Raw genomic sequence first — 19,425 nt, forward strand, 5'->3', positions numbered from 1 at the left:
AATAGTTAAGCATTTGAATGTTTTCTTATGATATTTAAATTAAAGATTTCTTAATTTCTCTTTAGTTTAAATTGATTTCATAAATAATCCAAATTAAAGGATTCTTAACTGCCCTTTGATTTCGATTACCCCTACCTTCCTCATTCATTATCCGGGTATGAGAACCCTTAACTGCTCTCTCACCTTGAATGAAACCCTTTCACCCCTCTGTCTTAAATATCTAAAATACACTCTGTTATCTTGCCCTTGGAACATCCCCTTTAGTGAGTTTATCCAGCCTTGCTTCCTTACACCTTCCTTATCAGTTGACTCCATAGCCCAATGGTTTGAAAGACTTCAATTTATCCATCTGTTTAAGAGATACCACGACCCAATTTCAAACAAAATCAAAACCCCTTGAACAATCATAGCTAGCCTAAAACATCTTAACTAAACAAAGTTAATGTTGTGTGTGGAGCGTGATTGTTCAGAGGTATTTGTTTCAACCGGATGTATACCCCAGGAAGTTTGTACACCCCTCCACACGAGGAGGTGCGAGGGGGACTTGTCCCCCCTGTGGGAGTCCAGGGGGGCCGATCCCCCTTGGCTAGGGGGTCCGGGGGCCAGTAGTCCCCCGACGGGGGCTCGGGGGCAGCGCCCCCAAAGCCAAAAATAGATGTAAAATTGCCTTGTAAAAGTATAGTAATTTCTAGTCAATCTGGACCGTTCATTAGGCGGATGATCTGACGGTAGAACTTATGTTTAGTTTAGGGTTTTTTGCCCTAGAAGGAAACCCCCTCTCTTTGTATAAGGGCATTGTATTTGAGGTTGTGAAATAGATGTGTATTCTCTGAGCGAGAAACAGAGAGGCGAGACTGTGAGAGAAAACAGAGGATATTACAGCAGATCTGTTGTAGGTTGTGTCTCTTCATTTTGCTGGATAATAGAAAGGAAGGACTGGCTGTTCGGGGTGGACGTAGCCCAAACTAGGTGAACCACGTATATCTGTGTCTCTCTTGTCTTATGCATTTTTTTGTGTTTATATTTCTACAATATTTTATGTGTTCCATTGCTCCGTAATATATAATTTTCTAACAACTGGTATCAGAGCCGAAGGTCTATTTGGCTGATAAACTCGCAAGAAAGAAGGGTTCCTCGTTCGAGTGGGAGCAATGGCAGAAGATTGTAAGTTTAGGGTCGAGAAATTTAACGGCAAAAACTTCTTGCTATGGAAGATGCAGATGGAGGATTATCTGTATCAGAAAGATCTGTACCTACCATTGAGCGGAAAAACAAAGAAGTTGAGGGCTATGACAGATGAAGAATGGAACCTTCTCGATAGAAAGGCACTCGGAACAATATGGTTGTGCCTCGTTGCATCAGTCGCCTTCAACATTTCGAAGGAAACAACGACAGAGGGTTTGATTCAGGCGTTGTCAAAACTATATGAAAAACCCTTGGCCTCAAACAAGGTATTTCTTATGAAATGGTTATTTAATATGAAGATGTCGAAAGGTGGATCCGTTGCAGATCATTTAAATGATTTTAATACAATTACAAGTCAGTTAAGTTCTATAGGGGTAAACTTTGAAGATGAAGTTAGAGCTCTGTTATTCTTGTTCTCATTGCCAGAAAGTTGGAATGGTTTAGTAATGGTCGTTAGTAACTCTGTCTCTAGATCTAGTACTTTAAAGTTTGATGATGTTGTCGGTGCTATCCTTAGCGAGGAAATGCGACAGAAAAGCTCCGGTGAGACATCGGGTAATTCTTTGAGTGCAAAGTCTAGGGGAAGAAAAATGGAAAGAGGAAAGAGCTCGGGATATCGCAGTAAATCAAGGAAAGGCAGATCCAAGTCCATATTGGGGATAGTGTGTTGGAAATGCGGAAAGAAAGGACACCTAAAGAAATACTGTAGATCTCGGAAGGGAAAAGAAGGAGATGCACAACCAGAAAACAATCATGAAGCAAATGTGATAGGTGAGGTGTTACAAGATGCTTTGATTCTTTCTTTCGAAAATCCTGGGGGTAGATTCAGGGGCCTCATTCCATGCCACACCTGATAAGAAATACTTTCATGACTATATTCAAGGATATTTTGGACAAGTTTGTTTGGGTGATGATAAACCCTGTAAAATTGTTGGAATGGGTAAGGTTCTTGTAAAACAGCAGAATGGAAACCAATGGCTACTAAAGGAGGTAAGGCATGTTCCAGATTTGAAGAAAAATCTGATTTCAACAGGGCAGTTAGGCGGTGAAGGTTGTGTGATAACTTTCACAGATAAAGCTTGGAAGGTCACCAAAGGAGCCCTGGTAATAGAAAAAGGTGAAAAGGTTGGTACATTGTATTTATGCAATGGTATTTCTAACTCTGTTAATGCTTTAACTTCCAAAGGAGCAGATGCAGCATTATGGCATCATAGGCTCGAACACATGAGTTAAAAGGGGATGAAGATGCTTCACTCAAGGAATTTGTTGTTGGGTTTGAAGAATGTTGATTTGGACTTCTATGAGAATTGCATTTATGGAAAACAGAAGAGAGTCAGATTTCTCAGAGTTGGGAAAGAAAAGAAGAGCGAAAAATTAGAGCTTGTGCATACAGATGTATGGGGACCTGCTCAGGTATCATCTCTCAGTGGCTCTCGTTATTATGTTACTTTCATTGATGATGCAACTAGAAAAACTTGGATTTATTGTATTACGAATAAATCTGATGTATTTGATACTTTCAAGAAATGGAAAGCTTTGGTTAAGATTGAGACAGGAAAGAAATTGAAGTGTTTCAGATCAGACAATGGAGGTGAATATTGCAGCAAAGAGTTTGATAGGTATTGTTTAGAGCATGGAATTCGCAGAGAGAAGACAGTTCCAAGAACACCACAAGAAAATGGTGTGTCAGAAAGGATGAACAGAACAATCATGGAGCGTGCAAGGTGCATGAGATTGCATGCAGTATTGCCTTTACATTTTTGGGTAGATGTTGTAGATACTATTGTTTATCTAATAAACAGAGGGCCTTCAAGTTCCTTGGATGGCGGTGTTCCAGAGGAAGCATGGACAGGTGAAAAGGTAAACTACTCCTTTTTAAAGCCTTTTGGTTGTGAGGCCTTTGTCCATATTTATAAAGAAAATGTACCTTTATTGGATATGGTGTTAATGATTTTGGTTATCGCTTATATGATTACGAAAATCACAAAATCATTAGGAGAAGAGATGTAATATTCAATGAAAAGGTCTTGTATAAGAATCAGTTGCAGGAAAAGAAACAAGAAAAAGAAAACAAGGAATACGCAGTTCTTGATGAAATCACTGAAAAAGTAAAGGTGCTTGAAAATAATAATAATCAACAACCACAACAACAGCAACCACCACAACAGCAACAGGCACCTCAAACACCTGAAAGTGGTGTTAGAAGATCTACCAGGATAAGTAGACCCCATGAACGATACTCCCCTTCATTATATTATTTATTGTTGATTGATTCTGGTGAACCCGAATGTTATGAAGAAGCAATGCAGGTTGAAAGCAGGAAGAAGTGGGAGCTAGCCATGGAAGAAGAGATGGACTCCTTAATGCATAACCAGACTTGGGACTTAGTCAGGTTTCCTGCAGATAAAACTACATTGCAAACTAAATGGGCTTACACGCTGAAGGAAGAAGATGGAGGAAAACAGAGGTACAAATCTAGATGGGGTTTGCACAGAAGAAAGGTATTGATTTTGATGAAATATTTTCTCATGTTGTTAAAATGACTTCAATCAGAACTATTCTAAGTCTAGTAGCAGCTGAAGATTTGCATCTTGAGCAGTTAGATGTAAAGACATCCTTTCTCCATGGGGATTTGGAGGAAGAATATATATGCAGCAGCCACAAGGATATGAGGTAAAAGGGAAGGAGAAACTAGTGTATGGGTTGAAGAAGAGCTTGTATGGCTTAAAACAGGCTCCAAGGCAGTGGTATCTAAAATTTGACAAGTTTATGTCTGAACAATGTTATACTAGATGTCACTTTGATCATTGTATTTATCTGAAAAAGCAAAATAATGGCAGCTATATTATATTGTTATTGTATGTAGATGATATGCTTGTTGCAGGGTCTAACATGCAAGAAATAAATGTGCTCAAAAGAAAATTGGCAAATTCATTTGCAATGAAGGATATGGGAGCTGCAAAACAAATCCTTGGTATGAGAATAACTAGAGACAGGAAAAATCGCAAATTAACATTGTCTCAGAATGAGTACATACAAAAGGTGTTGAAAATATTTAATATGCACAATGCAAAACTAGTTAGTACACCTTTTGCTAGCCATTTCAAACTTAGTAAGGAAATGTGCCCAAAGACCCAAGAAGACATGGATTATATGTCTAAAGTTCCATATGCATCAGTAGATGGAAGCTTAATGTATGCAATGGTCTGCACAAGGACTGATATTGCACATGCAGTGGGAGTTGTAAGCAGGTACATGAACAATCCAAGAAAGGAACATTGGATGGCAGTGAAATGGATTCTCAGATATTTGAAAGGTACCACAAATAAAGCATTATGCTTTGGTGGTTCAAACATTTCTCTACAGGGATATGTTGATGCAGATATGGTAGGTGATAGAGATAACAGGAGGAGCACTACAGGATATGTATTTACTGTTGGTGGAACAGCTGTCAATTAGGTTTCAAAAATCCAAAGTGTTGTTTCACTTTCAACAACAGAAGCAGAGTATGTTGCTGCTACAGGGGCTAGTAAAGAAATGATTTGGTTGCAAAGGTTTATGGGTGAATTGGGTAAGGAGCATGATATGGGCACATTATACAGTGATAGCCAAAGTGCCATTCATCTTGCAAGGAACTCAGCATTTCATTCCAGGACTAAACACATACAGCTCAAGTACCATTTCATACGATCAGTGTTGGAAGATGGAGAGTTGAAGCTGAAAAAGATGCACACTAGCCATAATCCTGCAGATATGCTAACAAAATTTGTAAGCAGGGAGAAACTAAGAATATGCTCAGTTTCAATTGGCCTTCAAGGATGACGATGAAGATGAGAAATAGCTAGGTCCAAAGAGGAGTCATTGTCCAGCAAATGAAGTAGCGGTGGAGTTGCTACAATCATTCTCCAAGTGGGAGATTGTTGTGTGTGGAGCATGATTGTTCAGAGGTCTTTGTTTCAACCAGATGTATACCCCACGAAGTTTTTACACCTCTCCACGCGGGGGGGTGTGGGGGGGACTTGTCCCCCCCGGGGGGTCTGGGGACCAGTGGTCCCCTGGTGGGGGCTTAGGGGCAGTGCCCCCGAAGCCAAAAATAGATGTAAAATTTCCTTGTAAAAGTATAGTAATTTCTAGTCAATCTGGGTCGTTCATTAGGCGGATGATTTGACAGTAGAACTTATGTTTAGTTTAGGGTTTTTTGCCCTAGAAGGCAACCCCCTCTCTTTGTATGAGGGCATTGTATTTGAGGCTGTGAAATAGATGTGTATTCTCTGAGCAAGAAACAGAGAGGCAAGACTGTGAGATAAAACAGAGGATATTACAGTGGATCTGCTGTAGGTTGTGTCTCTTCATTTTGCTAGATAGTAGAAAGGTAGGACTGGCTGTTCAGGGTGTCCACGTAGCCCAAACTGGGTGAACCACGTATATCTGTGTCTCTCTTGTCTTATGCGTTTTTTTGTGTTTATATTTCTGCAATATTTTATGTGTTCCATTGCTCCGTAATATATAATTTTCTAACAGTTAAAACTTAAAGAGAGAGCCCTCTCTGAGCATCGGGAAGGCTAGGTCATGATCTCCAAAAGTGGATAGTGGTTACCTTTGGTTTTTCCTTCTTATTACTTCAAAGGAATTATCAGAGTGATAACATTTCTGGCGAACATACTGGGGACTTCAATCCTCAGTCTCACAAAAAATTTAAGGAAACCTTTAATCAAATCTTAAGCCCCTTAAGGTCATTACCCGAAGTAAGTTTTCAGAAAATTCCATAAAAACAATTTAAAACTTAAAATTCTGGCTCCTAAAAAGATTCACTACACTAGGGCCAACCCAGACCCAAACCCTGCAACTGTAGTGGATAATCCAGAGAGGTTTTTAAGATAGCCAAAAAACGAAGAAACTCAAGTAGGTAGTAGCCAGCTAGATAGATCCAATTCACTCCCTGAGGACTTTTCAATTTTAGAAGAAGTCCCTTTTTATTTTTCATTTGACCTCTCACTATTTAGAACCAAATCTGAGAATGATATCCATGAAACAGTTTTAGACCCTGAATTTACTCAACTCATAGAATCAAAAAGGGTTATTCATCCAGATTTGGACAAATTTCTCTTAGACACTATTGAAAAATTAGAAGCCTTGACATATACGTTGATTAGTAATATAGGTAGTGCTTATCTTCAACAATCTGTAGAGCTAGCTGCCCTTACTGCTACTGCATCTCAAATTTCTTCATAGTCATCACTCACTGTAAATCCACCTTCCTTTACCACAACTTCATCAATTGTATCTACCACAATTCAATCACCTAAATCACTTATTAATCAGTCATCTTCATCATCATCTAGTTCACCTCCATCAGTTTCAAGCCCTTCTTCAACCACCTCAACTTTACCCCCCAGTCAAACCAGAATCACAGCAATGGCAAATAGATATGCTCCTCTTGTTTTACCTACCCAACTTCATGCCATGCCTGCAGATTATCAGAGTAAGATTTTCATGTTTGATGCTACTGGTCATTACACTGCCCAACAACATGTAAACAAGATGTCTGACTTTTTTGAATTGCATGAAATAGATGAGGCAGATGTCCAAATGAGACTCTTTGCCCAAAATTTAACTGGTGATGTCAAGAAGTTGTTTAAAGGCTTTCCTACCAACCACATTGTAGACCTAGCAAACTTTCAAAGGTTATTCATTGATGGGTGGGAAATAAAAAATAACCCATTGAAAATACTTTCTGAATATGAAAATATTAGGAGAAATCCCAACGAGTCAGTTCAGGACTATTTCACTAGGTTTAATAATATCTATAATGCAATTGCAACCAATATAAAGCCTCCACCTGACCTAACATTAATTAAGTTCCCTGATGGTTTTGATTCTGATATGTCATACCAGATAAGGGAGAGAAATCCTGAAACCCTTGAATAAATGCAGAGTAATGCTGTCAGTGTAGAAGCTAACATGTCAGCTAGGAAAGCAGAAATGAGGAATGAAAAGAGAGTTGTATTTAAAGAAGAAGCTTCAACTTCAGATGGAAAAGTAGATGTTTTAGCTAAAATTTTAGAAAGAATTATGGATAGGTTAGATATCATGGATAGGAAAAATCAATGGGATAATCAACAGCAACAACCCCCAATAAGAAACCCAAATTTTAAGAAGAACCCTAATGTTGCAAAAAATACTACACCGGACCAACAGATTAGGCCACCCTTCCAAGAAAACTATGTTGAGGAATCACAAAATGAAGAAGCAGAAGATGATTCCCAGATTAACTCATTGGAAACCACAGAGGAAGACAATGTTTTTCTTACACAAGAAGAACATGAGTTATATATGCTTTAGCAGTTACAGTTAGAATCTGGTGAATATTTTGATTTTAAACAAGGGTATGAATCATCTATATATGAAGTGCATAAACAATATAGCTTGAGAAGTAAGAAGAATAACGAAACTCCCATTAAAAGACCCATCCAAACTCAGACTAAGATAATAGAAGAAACTCCAGTTAAAAAAGTATTGTAAATTCTCCCTAGGGGATCAAGTGAAACTTCAACCCCTAGGATTGTAGATATAACCTCTAATGAAAACCAAATAGAGCCAATCATTGAAAATAATCAAGATAAAAGTGATCAAGGTAAAACAATAGAAACACAAACTGAAATGCCTACCACTGAGAAACAGGATAAAGACACTCAAACTGCACACAATAAGGAAGATCTGAACTAAGCAAACAAACCTCAACTCCCTTTCAATATAAAAAATAAGATAGCTAAGTTAAAGATATCAGTTCCTCTGACTAAACTAGGAAAAAGTGAAACTTACAGGTCGCAGATAACTGAGACTTTGAACATAGGAAAGGGAGAGGATTCTGTTAATTTAAACGATGACTAGTCTAAATTGTTGTTTGGCCCTAAGGCCAATGGAATTCAGTAGCAAGGGGGAGTCCCTCCGTTTTACATCAATTTAAATATTCATGATAAAATTTTCATAACGCTATGTTGGACTCAAGAGCATCCCACAATCTCATGCCAAAAGCAATAATGGAAAGATTGAACCTAGACATAACCAGGCCTTATAAGGATTTATTTTCTTTTGACTCCAGCCAGGTTAAATGCCTTGGTTTAATCAAAGACTTATGTGTAACTCTTGTCCAGTGCCCTGCAAAGAGAATTCTGATGGACATTGTAGTTGCAGATATCCCACCAAAATATGGAATGCTACTATCTCGCTCATGGGGAGAAAAATTGCATGGATCTTTGCAGTTGGATATGTCTTATGCCACCATATCTGTTTTTGGCCAACCAAGAAAATTATATAGGGATACCTTGATGAAGTACATGGTCAGTAGTGAGGAAAAGCCCCAAAACTTTCCCATATACTCCATGCACTCAGATATGGACTCCTTCATCTTATACAATGCAGAAACTGATAAAAAAGAAATCACAGCCAAAGACCTTAAGTATAGAACAACTGATAGTGAGAACATATTCCATGAGTCACTTTGACATTTAGACTTTGATGGGTTTGTAAATAGGTTGGGGGCTGGTGCAGGAGTCTGGATCCATAATATGGAAATAACCATGCTGAGGGTCATGCTTTCAGATTTAACTTTAAATGTACCAATAACATGGCCGAATATGAAGACCTCATTCTAGGGTTACAATTGGTTAGGAAATTGGGAGCCAAAAGAGTTTCTGTCATGGGAGACTCAAAGCTGATTATGAAACAGATCAATGGTGAATATTCTATCAACAACCCTAGGCTTGGTAGAAATAGGGATATTGTTTTAGACTTGGTCAAGGACCTCCTAGAATCAAACTTTTCTGCTATTCCCAGAAAGCAAAACATGCAGGCCCATAGTCTGGCTACCTTTGCTAATACATGTAAATTACCATTCCAACCAAACCACCAGTACACTGCAGAGGTCAGGCACAAGCCTGTTATACCAGATAACCTCAAGTATTGGCAAATCTTTTCCCAAGACTCTCAGATCTATGATTTCATGAACAATGAAGGTGAATTTCGGAACTGTAAGATAGACACTAACTGCACAATAAACAATAATGTAGAAAGTAGCTTAGAGGTAAATCTTTTTGATGTACATAAACCAACTAAATTTACTAAGGTAGAAATAGATGGTTTAGAGAATGTAGAGATAGATGAAATAATGGATGATGATCCTGAGATTCTTAATTTGAAAGATAATTTTTTCCTAAAGGATTAGTACCTTTAGAGGATTTGTTTGACTCTAATGATGTAGCTAGAAAGCCCAAGATGGAACCTCTAAGGGCTGATATAGAAGAAGCTAATATAGGAACTGAAGATAATCCAAAACTCATCAAGATATCTAAAGCCTTTCCCCCTGAGGAAAAGGTCAAGTATATAAATCTGTTTAAAGAGTTTTAGGATGTATTTGCATGGAGTTCTGAAGACTTAAAATCTTATGACACCAGCATAGTCCAACACAAAATACCTCTAAAAGAAGATCATAAACCTTTTAAACGGAAACTTAGAAGGATAAACCTAGTTCTTATTCCATCCATAGAAAAATAGGTTAAAAGAATGTTTGATGCTCAAATAATAGCACCCATTAGATACTCATATTAGATTTCAAACTTAGTTACAACTAGGAAAAAGACAGGTGAAATTAGACTTTGTGTAGATTTTAGAAACTTGAACAAGGTTTCTTTAAAAGACAACTACCCCTTACTGAAAATGGACCATATATTGCAAAGGGTAGTGGGCTCATCTAGGATTTCACTGTTAGATGGATTCTCTGGCTATAACTAGATATTATTCCAACCTGAGGACCAACCCAAAACTGCTTTTACTACTCCTTGGGGTACCTTCATGTATTTGAAGATGCCCTTTGGATTAATGAATTCAGGTGCCACATTTTAGAGAGCTATGGATATAGATTTTGCCAAAGAAATCCATGATTTCTTAGTAGTATGCTAGGATGACATCATCGTTTTCTCCAAATCAGACAATGAACATTTAGACCACCTCAGAAGAGTATTTATCAAATGCGGGAAATTTGGGATTTCTTTAAATCCTAAAAAGACACATTTTGATCGTGAAGAGGGAAAGTTGTTAGGACACATGATATCAAAATATGGGATTAGGATAGACACTGCTAGAATAGAAGCCATCTTGACCATTTCCCATCCCCGAAACATAAAAGAGCTACAATCATTTTAAGGTAAGATTAATTTTCTTAGGAGATTCATCTCAAATCTAGTAGAATTAATTCAAGAATTAAATAACATGCTAAGAAAGGACTCATCAATCAAGTGGACATTGGAGGCCAAACAATCATTCAAAGCTATTAAGGAAGCATTAACCAAGACTCCAGTCCTGATTAGTCCTGACTTCAACAAAGATTTTATTATTTTTTCATTTGCTTCATAACACACCATTGCAGCTGTCTTGCTGCAAAATAACAATCAAGGATATGAACAACCAATAACATTCTTTAGTAAATCCTTAAGAGATACCACACTAAAATATAATATCATGGAAAAACAGGCATTGGCTTTAGTTAAAGCTATCAAAGATTTTAGAGTATACACTGTACTCTCACATCATTGCTTATATTCCAAACTCTGTAGTTAAGGACATTTTGACTCAAAATGGGCCTAAAGGAAAAAGAGGCAAGTGGATTGCCACAATATTGGAATATGACATAGAGATAAAACCTACCAAACTCATCAAAGACTAAGGTTTAGCCAAACTCATGGCTGAATCGGACTTTAGGCCCTTGATATAAACTTCATTAGTGCTTTGGATGATCGGGAGGAGATGGCGACTCCATAGATCAGTGAACCCTTTACTAAATCACCATGGTATGCAGATATTACATTTCTATTACTAAATTTACAAGCCCCCCTGAACGGACAAGAAAAAAAGCCAGATTCTTAAAAATGAAGTCATTAAGATATTGTGTTATAGATAATGCATTGTTTTGGAAGGACAATAGTGGCATTCTCTTAACATGTTTATTAAAAGATGAGGCTGACAAGATTTTGCAAGAGTTTCATGCAGGGGACTATGGAGGACACTTGTACTCGAAGAGTACTGCAGACAAGATTCTTAAGGCTGGTTTCTACTAGCCTACTTTGTTTGCAGATGTCAGAAAAAATGTGACCTCCTGTCACAAATGCCAGATTTTTTAGGGAAAGAGGAAATTGTTCCCCTTGCCTCTTAAACCAATTTCCACTGAGATTCCATTTCAATAATGGGGGTTAGACTTCATATGAGAAATACACCCCCATCCTCAGCTCAACATAAGTGGATTCTAACATCCACAGAATATTTTACCAAATGGATAAAGGCCATACCTTCTAGGCAAGCCACAAACACTGTCATAATCACCTTCCTAGAGAGTAATATCCTTTCAAGATTTGGATGTCCCCAGAAGCTCATTACTGATAATGCAGCAGCCTTTAAGTCCAAAAGAATGATAGATTTCTGTAATAAATACCATATCACCCTTGGCCATTCCACAACCTATTACCCTCAAGTTAATGGACTAGCAGAGTCATCCAACAAAAGCCTGGTCAATATTATCAAAAAGTTAATGGAGGATAATAAAAAGACATGGAACAAGAAGTTAGTCAATGCCTTATGGGCAGATAGACTGACTACTAAGAAGTCCATTGGAACATCACCCTATCAGCTGGTTTATGGGATGGATGCAGTTTTGGCATCATCCCTGGGAGTGCCAGTCATGAAAATCCTCCAGGAATTACAAGTGGAACCGAATGACATTCAGAGAAGAATAAACCAAACAATACACCTACAGCAAACCAGAGAAGAGGTTTATGTAAAATCACAGATAATCCAGGAAAAGATCCAGAAAGTCTTTGATAAAAAGACTAAAGCAGATGATTTTCACATAGGAGACCAAGTCCTCAAGTGGGATTCAAGGAGAAGAGATAAAGGCAAGCATGGAAAATTTTATTTTCTATGGCAGGGGCCTTATGTCATTTTTGGCTACATAGGCAACAATGCCTTTTTCTTGAGAAACATAGATGGATCAGATCTACCAGGAGGACCTGTTAATGGTAGGATGCTAAAGCACTACTTTTCCACTGACTTACAGTAGTTCATTTTATTTTCCATCATTGTACATAACATTGCAGAGTGTAGATTGGATTGGATGGTAATCCTTTGAAGTTAAAGCCCGGAGAGAAGGCCCTAAGCTTTAAAAGATTTATTGTCATAAGTATCAATAATGCAGATTCACAGAAGGAAAATTTTCAAGGTAACTTCAGCCACAATTCAAAGGCTATTGATCTTTAGGGTTCTTTACATTTCACTAGGAAATGCCACCACCAAGTGGAGCCACTGTTAGAGTCCTATAGTGATAAGATTCATAATTTTGAATTGGCTAAGTTAAAGCCTTGTAATATTGTACATACCTTTGCTTTCTGCAAATGTTTTCCATATTAAAAATTTAAAAAATGTAAAGAGGGTATGTCCCAAAAGAATATAAAAGGACAAAAAGAATAAGAAAAGATCAAAAAATGAAAATATATGAACCCAAAAAACAAAAATAGATTAGGAAAGTGTGCAAGTCTAAATGCCACTACTATTTTACTGCTTTATTGTCTTAAATAATGGTTGTGTGCAGCTTTTCGTACATGCCACAACCCATGGTAGTCAAACTACTTAATCTTGACTATTTCATGCTTTGAATTTTATGTTTATAGTTAGAGAATAAAATCTGACCAAATAGTTTAATCTTGGAAGATCATTAGATAAGTAGAGAAAATAAAAGGAGTTCATCAGTTTAATCTGAGCCCTTAGATGACATAAGGTTAGAATTAGATAGTTTAATTTTCAAAAGAAAATGAATGATAAGGGTTTGCTAGCCTAAATGCACCCAAATAAAAGGAAGAAAAAATGGTAGGGTAAGTAATGGGTAAGTAGAAGAAAGGTTGCTGAAGTATAAAGTTGATTGGATAAAAGCACATATATCATGTTTGATTCTATGTTTCAATGTGCATGAGCATTTAAGAAGGCAAAAACAATGGTTTACAAGTTCATTTAATTAACTCCCCTTCATTCTTTTCACCCCTTTACTTACTAATTTCCCCATCCACAAGTAAGTTCTAGTACTTAAAATCCTTCAAGTCATAAAGGCTCAGAGCATTTCTCTGACTTTTGGTGGGACCGGACCCTCAACTTAATGACTTGTGGACATCAAGTGTTAGAATTCCCTTCATAAAATTCATTTCCCCTCATTACCCTAATCAAACCATTTTTCCTAAGGTTACACTCAATTTACCTATGGAAAGTAAATAACCCCATGTTGAATTCCATTTCATTCAAAAAACCCACAAAATCATTTTATCTTAAGTATGAAGTGTATGCAAATAAAATGTGCAAATATTACATTTATGCTTAGTGGTATGTTCACTTCGCACATTCATTTCATATTAATTTTTAACTTAATTATATAATTCTTGATATACCTTTTCCCGTATATTAAATAAATCCCCTACATAAATATCCCAACCTTTAGTTTTAATATAAACTATACAATTTACCCCAGATCTCGACAAAACCAATAAATACGTCATTAAACCTTGCCCGATCTTTTTAAACCATGATTAAATCCTAATTAATCCCAAATTGCCAAGGATTAAAGCCCTGGGCCCCCCTAAACCTATGCTCATATCATCTGTGCACATCCATCACCCGGTTGTCATCTGATCATCATCGCCCTCATCCGACGATCCACAGCCATATCGGCTTCACCCGATGACCAACCTTTACCCACCCGATAAGGTGGTTTTCCTCAGCCCCTAACTGCTACGTGTCGAGTGCTGGCATAGATTGGGTTACCCTTCCTAAATACCACTCCCTCCATGAAAGCGGTGCAATGGCTTGGGAAATTGCCTCCCCGCCAAACCCAAAAAACTGCCCTTTGTTCATCTATAAAATTACCCACCAAAAAGTTACCGTTGCTCAATAAAAAGGCCGAGAAGCCCTATTTCGCCTTTTTAGCTCATTTTCTTTGTGAACCTCTGCGAACCATGCAACACCTTCGAATGATGAATTCATCAATTAACCTCAAATTCCACTCCTGGAGAAGTTGCAGATACCCCAATCAACATTCAGTCTGTACCAAAGCCATTCAAACTCCTGACGTTGCCAAGAACATCGAATTTGTAGTTAATTCACCAAATTTCAGGTATTTGAACACAAATTACTAGTCACCCTTCCAAATTTGAAAGTTTTCAGTCTTTAGAAGTGTTTTAATTAAGTAAAATTAATTGAAATTAGTTTAATTTTAAAATTCTGTCCCAAAACCCTTCTGAAAGCTTCTGGTTTCCTTCAAAACCTCTAAATAAACCTGTGAAAGCCGAATTCAGATCCACAAGGACTGAATTATGGCTGCTCTCATCGCCATGGATGTTAGACCTCTAACAACTCCCCATTTGGACCTTGACCACCTCCCCCTGGCGAACAAGGATTTCCAAATTAGAGACACAAGTGCATATGAGGTCCTGCTCAAACTTGATTGTTTGAGTAAAGTCAGATATCTGAACCAATTTGATGACATTGGCCTTTGTGACTCCAATTTGTCCAAATAACAGTTTCCCCAAGTACATATATTCTTGAAATTATCCATATGTGCAATGCCTGTTACATTCCCAGCCATAGCTATAATGTCCCCTGACCAAAAAGTCATGTTTACCATTACAGCTGAATCAATCAATGAGATGTTACAAGTCCAAACCTGACCCCACTCTCAATTTGAGATTTGTTAGACCAGCACACCAAGTTGAGTCCATCAAAACTGGCCCAAATGTTTCAAACTTTCATTGTAGAAGAGAAACACATTCCTAAAGATGCCCCTCAATATGTTTCTGCCATTTTCTCTAAAAGGGGAAAGCATATTATGACTATGATATCATGTATTTTGGGCTCCACTGATGAATTTGTTGATGAGCTTATCCTGGCCTTCATGTCCATTTTTAGCCCAAGAAAGCCTCGTGCTACTTTGTACAATTATTCCCAGTTCATAGATGACAGAATGCATGAATAATTTACCAGAATGTGCAATGAGAGAGTATTCAAATACTCATCTATACTATACCATATGTTTTTTTTATTATTAGTCAGACAAATTCCCCTTCACCCTCTAGAAGCTGGATACCAAAGGCCAGCCCAGGTCTGTCATATTTTGGACACCATTATTCCACAAGTATTCATCACCATACACATATACAGACTTCATTGACTCTTTTGTCCATCTAGTCATGACCATGCTAACAAGAAGTCCTCCACCCAGAATAAGCCAAGAAATCAAGAGATTCCTCCAATTGTCCAAGCAAAGTAAGGTGGGAGATTGGTACCTTTACCAAAATCACACTGAAATAAGAATCTATGGTTTCCAACTAGCCCCATACAAACTGCCCAAATACCTCCCCATGAGGTTATTTGCTCTAGAATATTATAGGCAGATAATGAACTCTGATGAAGTCAATTTTGTCTCAACCAAGAAAATAACTCATTTTAAAGTAAAAAATCAGTTAGGCCCTTTCATTTTCAATTCTAGAGAAGCAGGACATGAAGCAAATCTGATTCTGCAACAAATGAAGTTCCAAAACAATTTCATGTGGATATATGACCCTCAAGGGTTTATGACCAAACTTAGACAAAAGGTCAAATTGGGGCCTTACATTCATCACCCCATACCAGAGATAGAGAGATATGCCAATCAATCTAAGTCGTTGGAAAACACTCTCGTAGACAGGGATAGTACAAAGGTAGATGTTGAAAACACCTTGATTGATCTAGAGAGACAGCTTGATGAAAAGTCATTCCTGCAGGTACCACAACAAGAAGCAACCATGAGTGCCCCTACTCTTTTGCAGACTACTCAGAATGAGGAAAATAATCCCAAGAGGAATAGAGAGGGAGCCTCCAATTTAGGTATTGACACTTCAAATATGCAGTATGAAGCCAGCCAAAGCAAAAGGCCAAGGCTCAATCCTGTTTCAGAACAAGAAGACACATAAGGCTCAACAGAAGTAACTAATTTTGAGTTAGACATGAGCAAGGACATAGCTCGATCTGGAGAAACACAAGACCCATCTGCATCACAGACTTGGATATTAGAAAGGCAGCTCAGTGTAGAAGTCTCCTCATTTGGTAGGCCTGCTGATAAAGATAAGGACATGAAGGACATGTTCAAGGAAATCAAGATGAGAAATGAGAAATTGTAGGCATAGTCTTATGCACAATATCTCAAGCTTACACCTACTAATCAAACCAGGTTGATGTTAGCTTTTGACATCAAGGAAGGAAAGATGCAGATGTCCTTCATAAAACCAATTGTACAACAACCAAGAACATCAACAGATTTCAAGAAGATTGATTTTGAGGTATTGGCAAGGGATATTCATCCCATTGACCAAATTGAGTTTCACAAACAGGCTGGAGAAATGATTTACTCCACCCTTACAAGAAAAGCCATAGCTTACCATCAGTTACAGAATTCATTGAACAACATTTCAGCCCAGTATCAGTTGGAGAAGGCCTCCTCATAGGCCAAAGACACCAGAATCAAGTCTTTGGAAGACTTAGTGATTGAATTGGGACATGATCCCAAAGACATCAAAGCTACTGAACAACTGATCAAGAAAAAGAATGATGACATTGCAACACTTAAAAAGCAATTGAAAATACCTCAACTACAGCATCCCCAGACACAAGAAGTTTTGGAAAACCAAACCAGGCATGAAGAATTGATGGACTTCGTCCTCAAACTAAATGATCAGTTGAGGGAGACAGAGAAGGAATTGGACAACCTAATCCAATTAAAGCAGACTGATGTTGCCACTACCTCAGTGAATGCCATCCCAATAGTTACCATGGTTGTTCCTTCCACTTTGGCAGCCTCATTGGCTCCCACAAATCCTATGGCCACACAGCAACAGGTTTCAACAGAGTCTACATTAGTAGCAAGTACATCAGGTTAAGAAGCAGCAAAGTTGATTAGAGCTATGGAAGAGATGTCCATACAGGCAATAGAGATGAATAACCTCAAAGAAAAGGTGACAAGCTTGGAAATTGATTACAAGCTTGCCAAAATCATGCAAAAAGAAGAAGTGCAGAAAGCTGCCAGGATGAGTGAGAGATTAAAAGCCATGGAGAAGGACCTCACACTAAAGGAACCCCTTGGGCAAGCTAAGGAACTACTATGGACCAATATCATTAACTCTGTCAATGATATTTGGCCATATATTCAGGTGATTTTTGAACAGATAGATTTAATAAAGATGGTTACAGAGGTGTTCCAAAGATTAAAAGAAGAATTAGGATAAATGCCCGAAGATGCCACGAGAATTATCCAGTTCCTTAACAGTAAAAATAAGTATGAGCTTCAGGAATTGGAAATAGAAGACATAACAGAGGCAATTTTCGAAGTAAGAAAGGTCCTCTCCAAGAGAAACTTAATGCTAAACTTGGAGGACAAGTGTGAGAATATGCAGGTAGCCATTGACATATTTATGGCTAAGTTTCAAATTTTGAGAGAGAAACGGTTACCCAGTCCCTTAGTGATAAATGAAAAGCTCATGAGACAACAGGATTACAACAACAAAATCAGAGAGCTAGCAAAAGAACAGGTCAATACATCATCAATCAAGGCATTTCCAACAGGCAAAGTACTTTATCATACATTTGAAAACTTGTTTTACCTCCAGCATGAAGTAAAACACTTTTTTATCAATAAACCTACTTTTTCCAAGTACACCGAGGCAGATGAAATATATAGGAGGATGCTCAAGATCCAATTACCTGATGCTGAAACGTGGGAGAAATTGACTGATTTACTATGAGAAATATGCAGTAAAAATGTTAATGTACAGTAAAAGTAAAACAGCCAGGTAAAAGGATGAAGACATATCAGCAGAGTTAAAGTGTATCAGTGTCAAAGTGTATCAAATGAAAGCCAAAACTAAATGAAGCTTACAGCGTAAAAGATCAAACAATAACGCAACATAAAGGGCTAAATTCAAACCATAAAAGCCAGCAGTACCAAAATAAAAGGGACAGCATGAAGCAGTTCAATAGGTGTCTCTATCTTCTTGCAAGAATATATTTTTATTTCCTAGATTAAATCTCAAATAGTTTGAGATATTTTGTAATAAATTTTTATATAAATACTTCACAATTCGAAGTATGTAGGGTGGATTCTATTAGACATTTCTATAGACTTTTTGATCAAGAAGAACCAGAAGGTTATTGTATCAGTTGATGAGCCAGCAAGCTGGATTGATTAATAAAGATCAGACTGTTCCAAGGATTCATGTGTTGAGCGAATATCAGACAAGTATTTTCATGTGTCTTTGTCAATTTCTCAAAGTTATTCATAATCTTATATGTGTTTCAATCTAAATGCTATAACTGGAAATATATTTCAGAACTTGTTTAAATCACACTATGTTTTAACAATTAAGCATTTGAATGTTTTCTTATGATATTTAAATTAAAGAATTCTTAATTTCTCTTTAGTTTAAATTGATTTCATAAATAATCCATATTAAAGGATTCTTAACTGCCCTTTGATTTCGATTACCCCTGCCTTCCTCATTCATTATCCGGGTCTGAGAACCCTTAACTGCTCTCTCACCCCGAGTGAAACCCTTTCACCCCTCTATCTTAAATATCTGAAATACACTCTGCTATCTTGCCCTTGGAACATCCCCTTTAGTGAGTTTGTCCAACCTTGCTTCTTTATCAGTTGTCTCCATAGCCCAATGGTCTGAAGTACATCAATTTATCCATTTGTTTAAGAGATCACACCACCCAATTTCAAACAAAATCAAAACCCCTTGAACAATCATAGCTAGCCTAAAACATCTTAACTAAACAAAGTTAAAACTTAAAGAGAGAGCCCTCTTTGAGCATCAGGAAGGCTATGTCCTGATCTCCAAAAGTGGATAGTGGTTACCTTTGGTTTTTCCTTCTTATTACTTCAAAGGAATTATCAGAGTGATAACATCAAGATTGAAGACTCTTAAATTACATCCTCCCAAAATTAAAGCTCTTAAATTACATCCTCCCAAGATTGAAAACTAAAAAGTGGTTAGAAGTTTTATTTTTCATGATACATTTTTATTTTTATTTTTAATTAATTAAATATAATATTAAACAAATATATGTAAATATTACTATCTTAAATTACATCCTCCCAAGATTGAAGACTAAAGGTGGTTA

Source organism: Pinus tabuliformis, chromosome J (genome assembly GCF_031772625.1).
Source record: "Pinus tabuliformis cultivar Carrire ecotype Pingquan chromosome J, CPIR1, whole genome shotgun sequence".
Lineage (NCBI taxonomy): Eukaryota > Viridiplantae > Streptophyta > Pinopsida > Pinales > Pinaceae > Pinus > Pinus tabuliformis.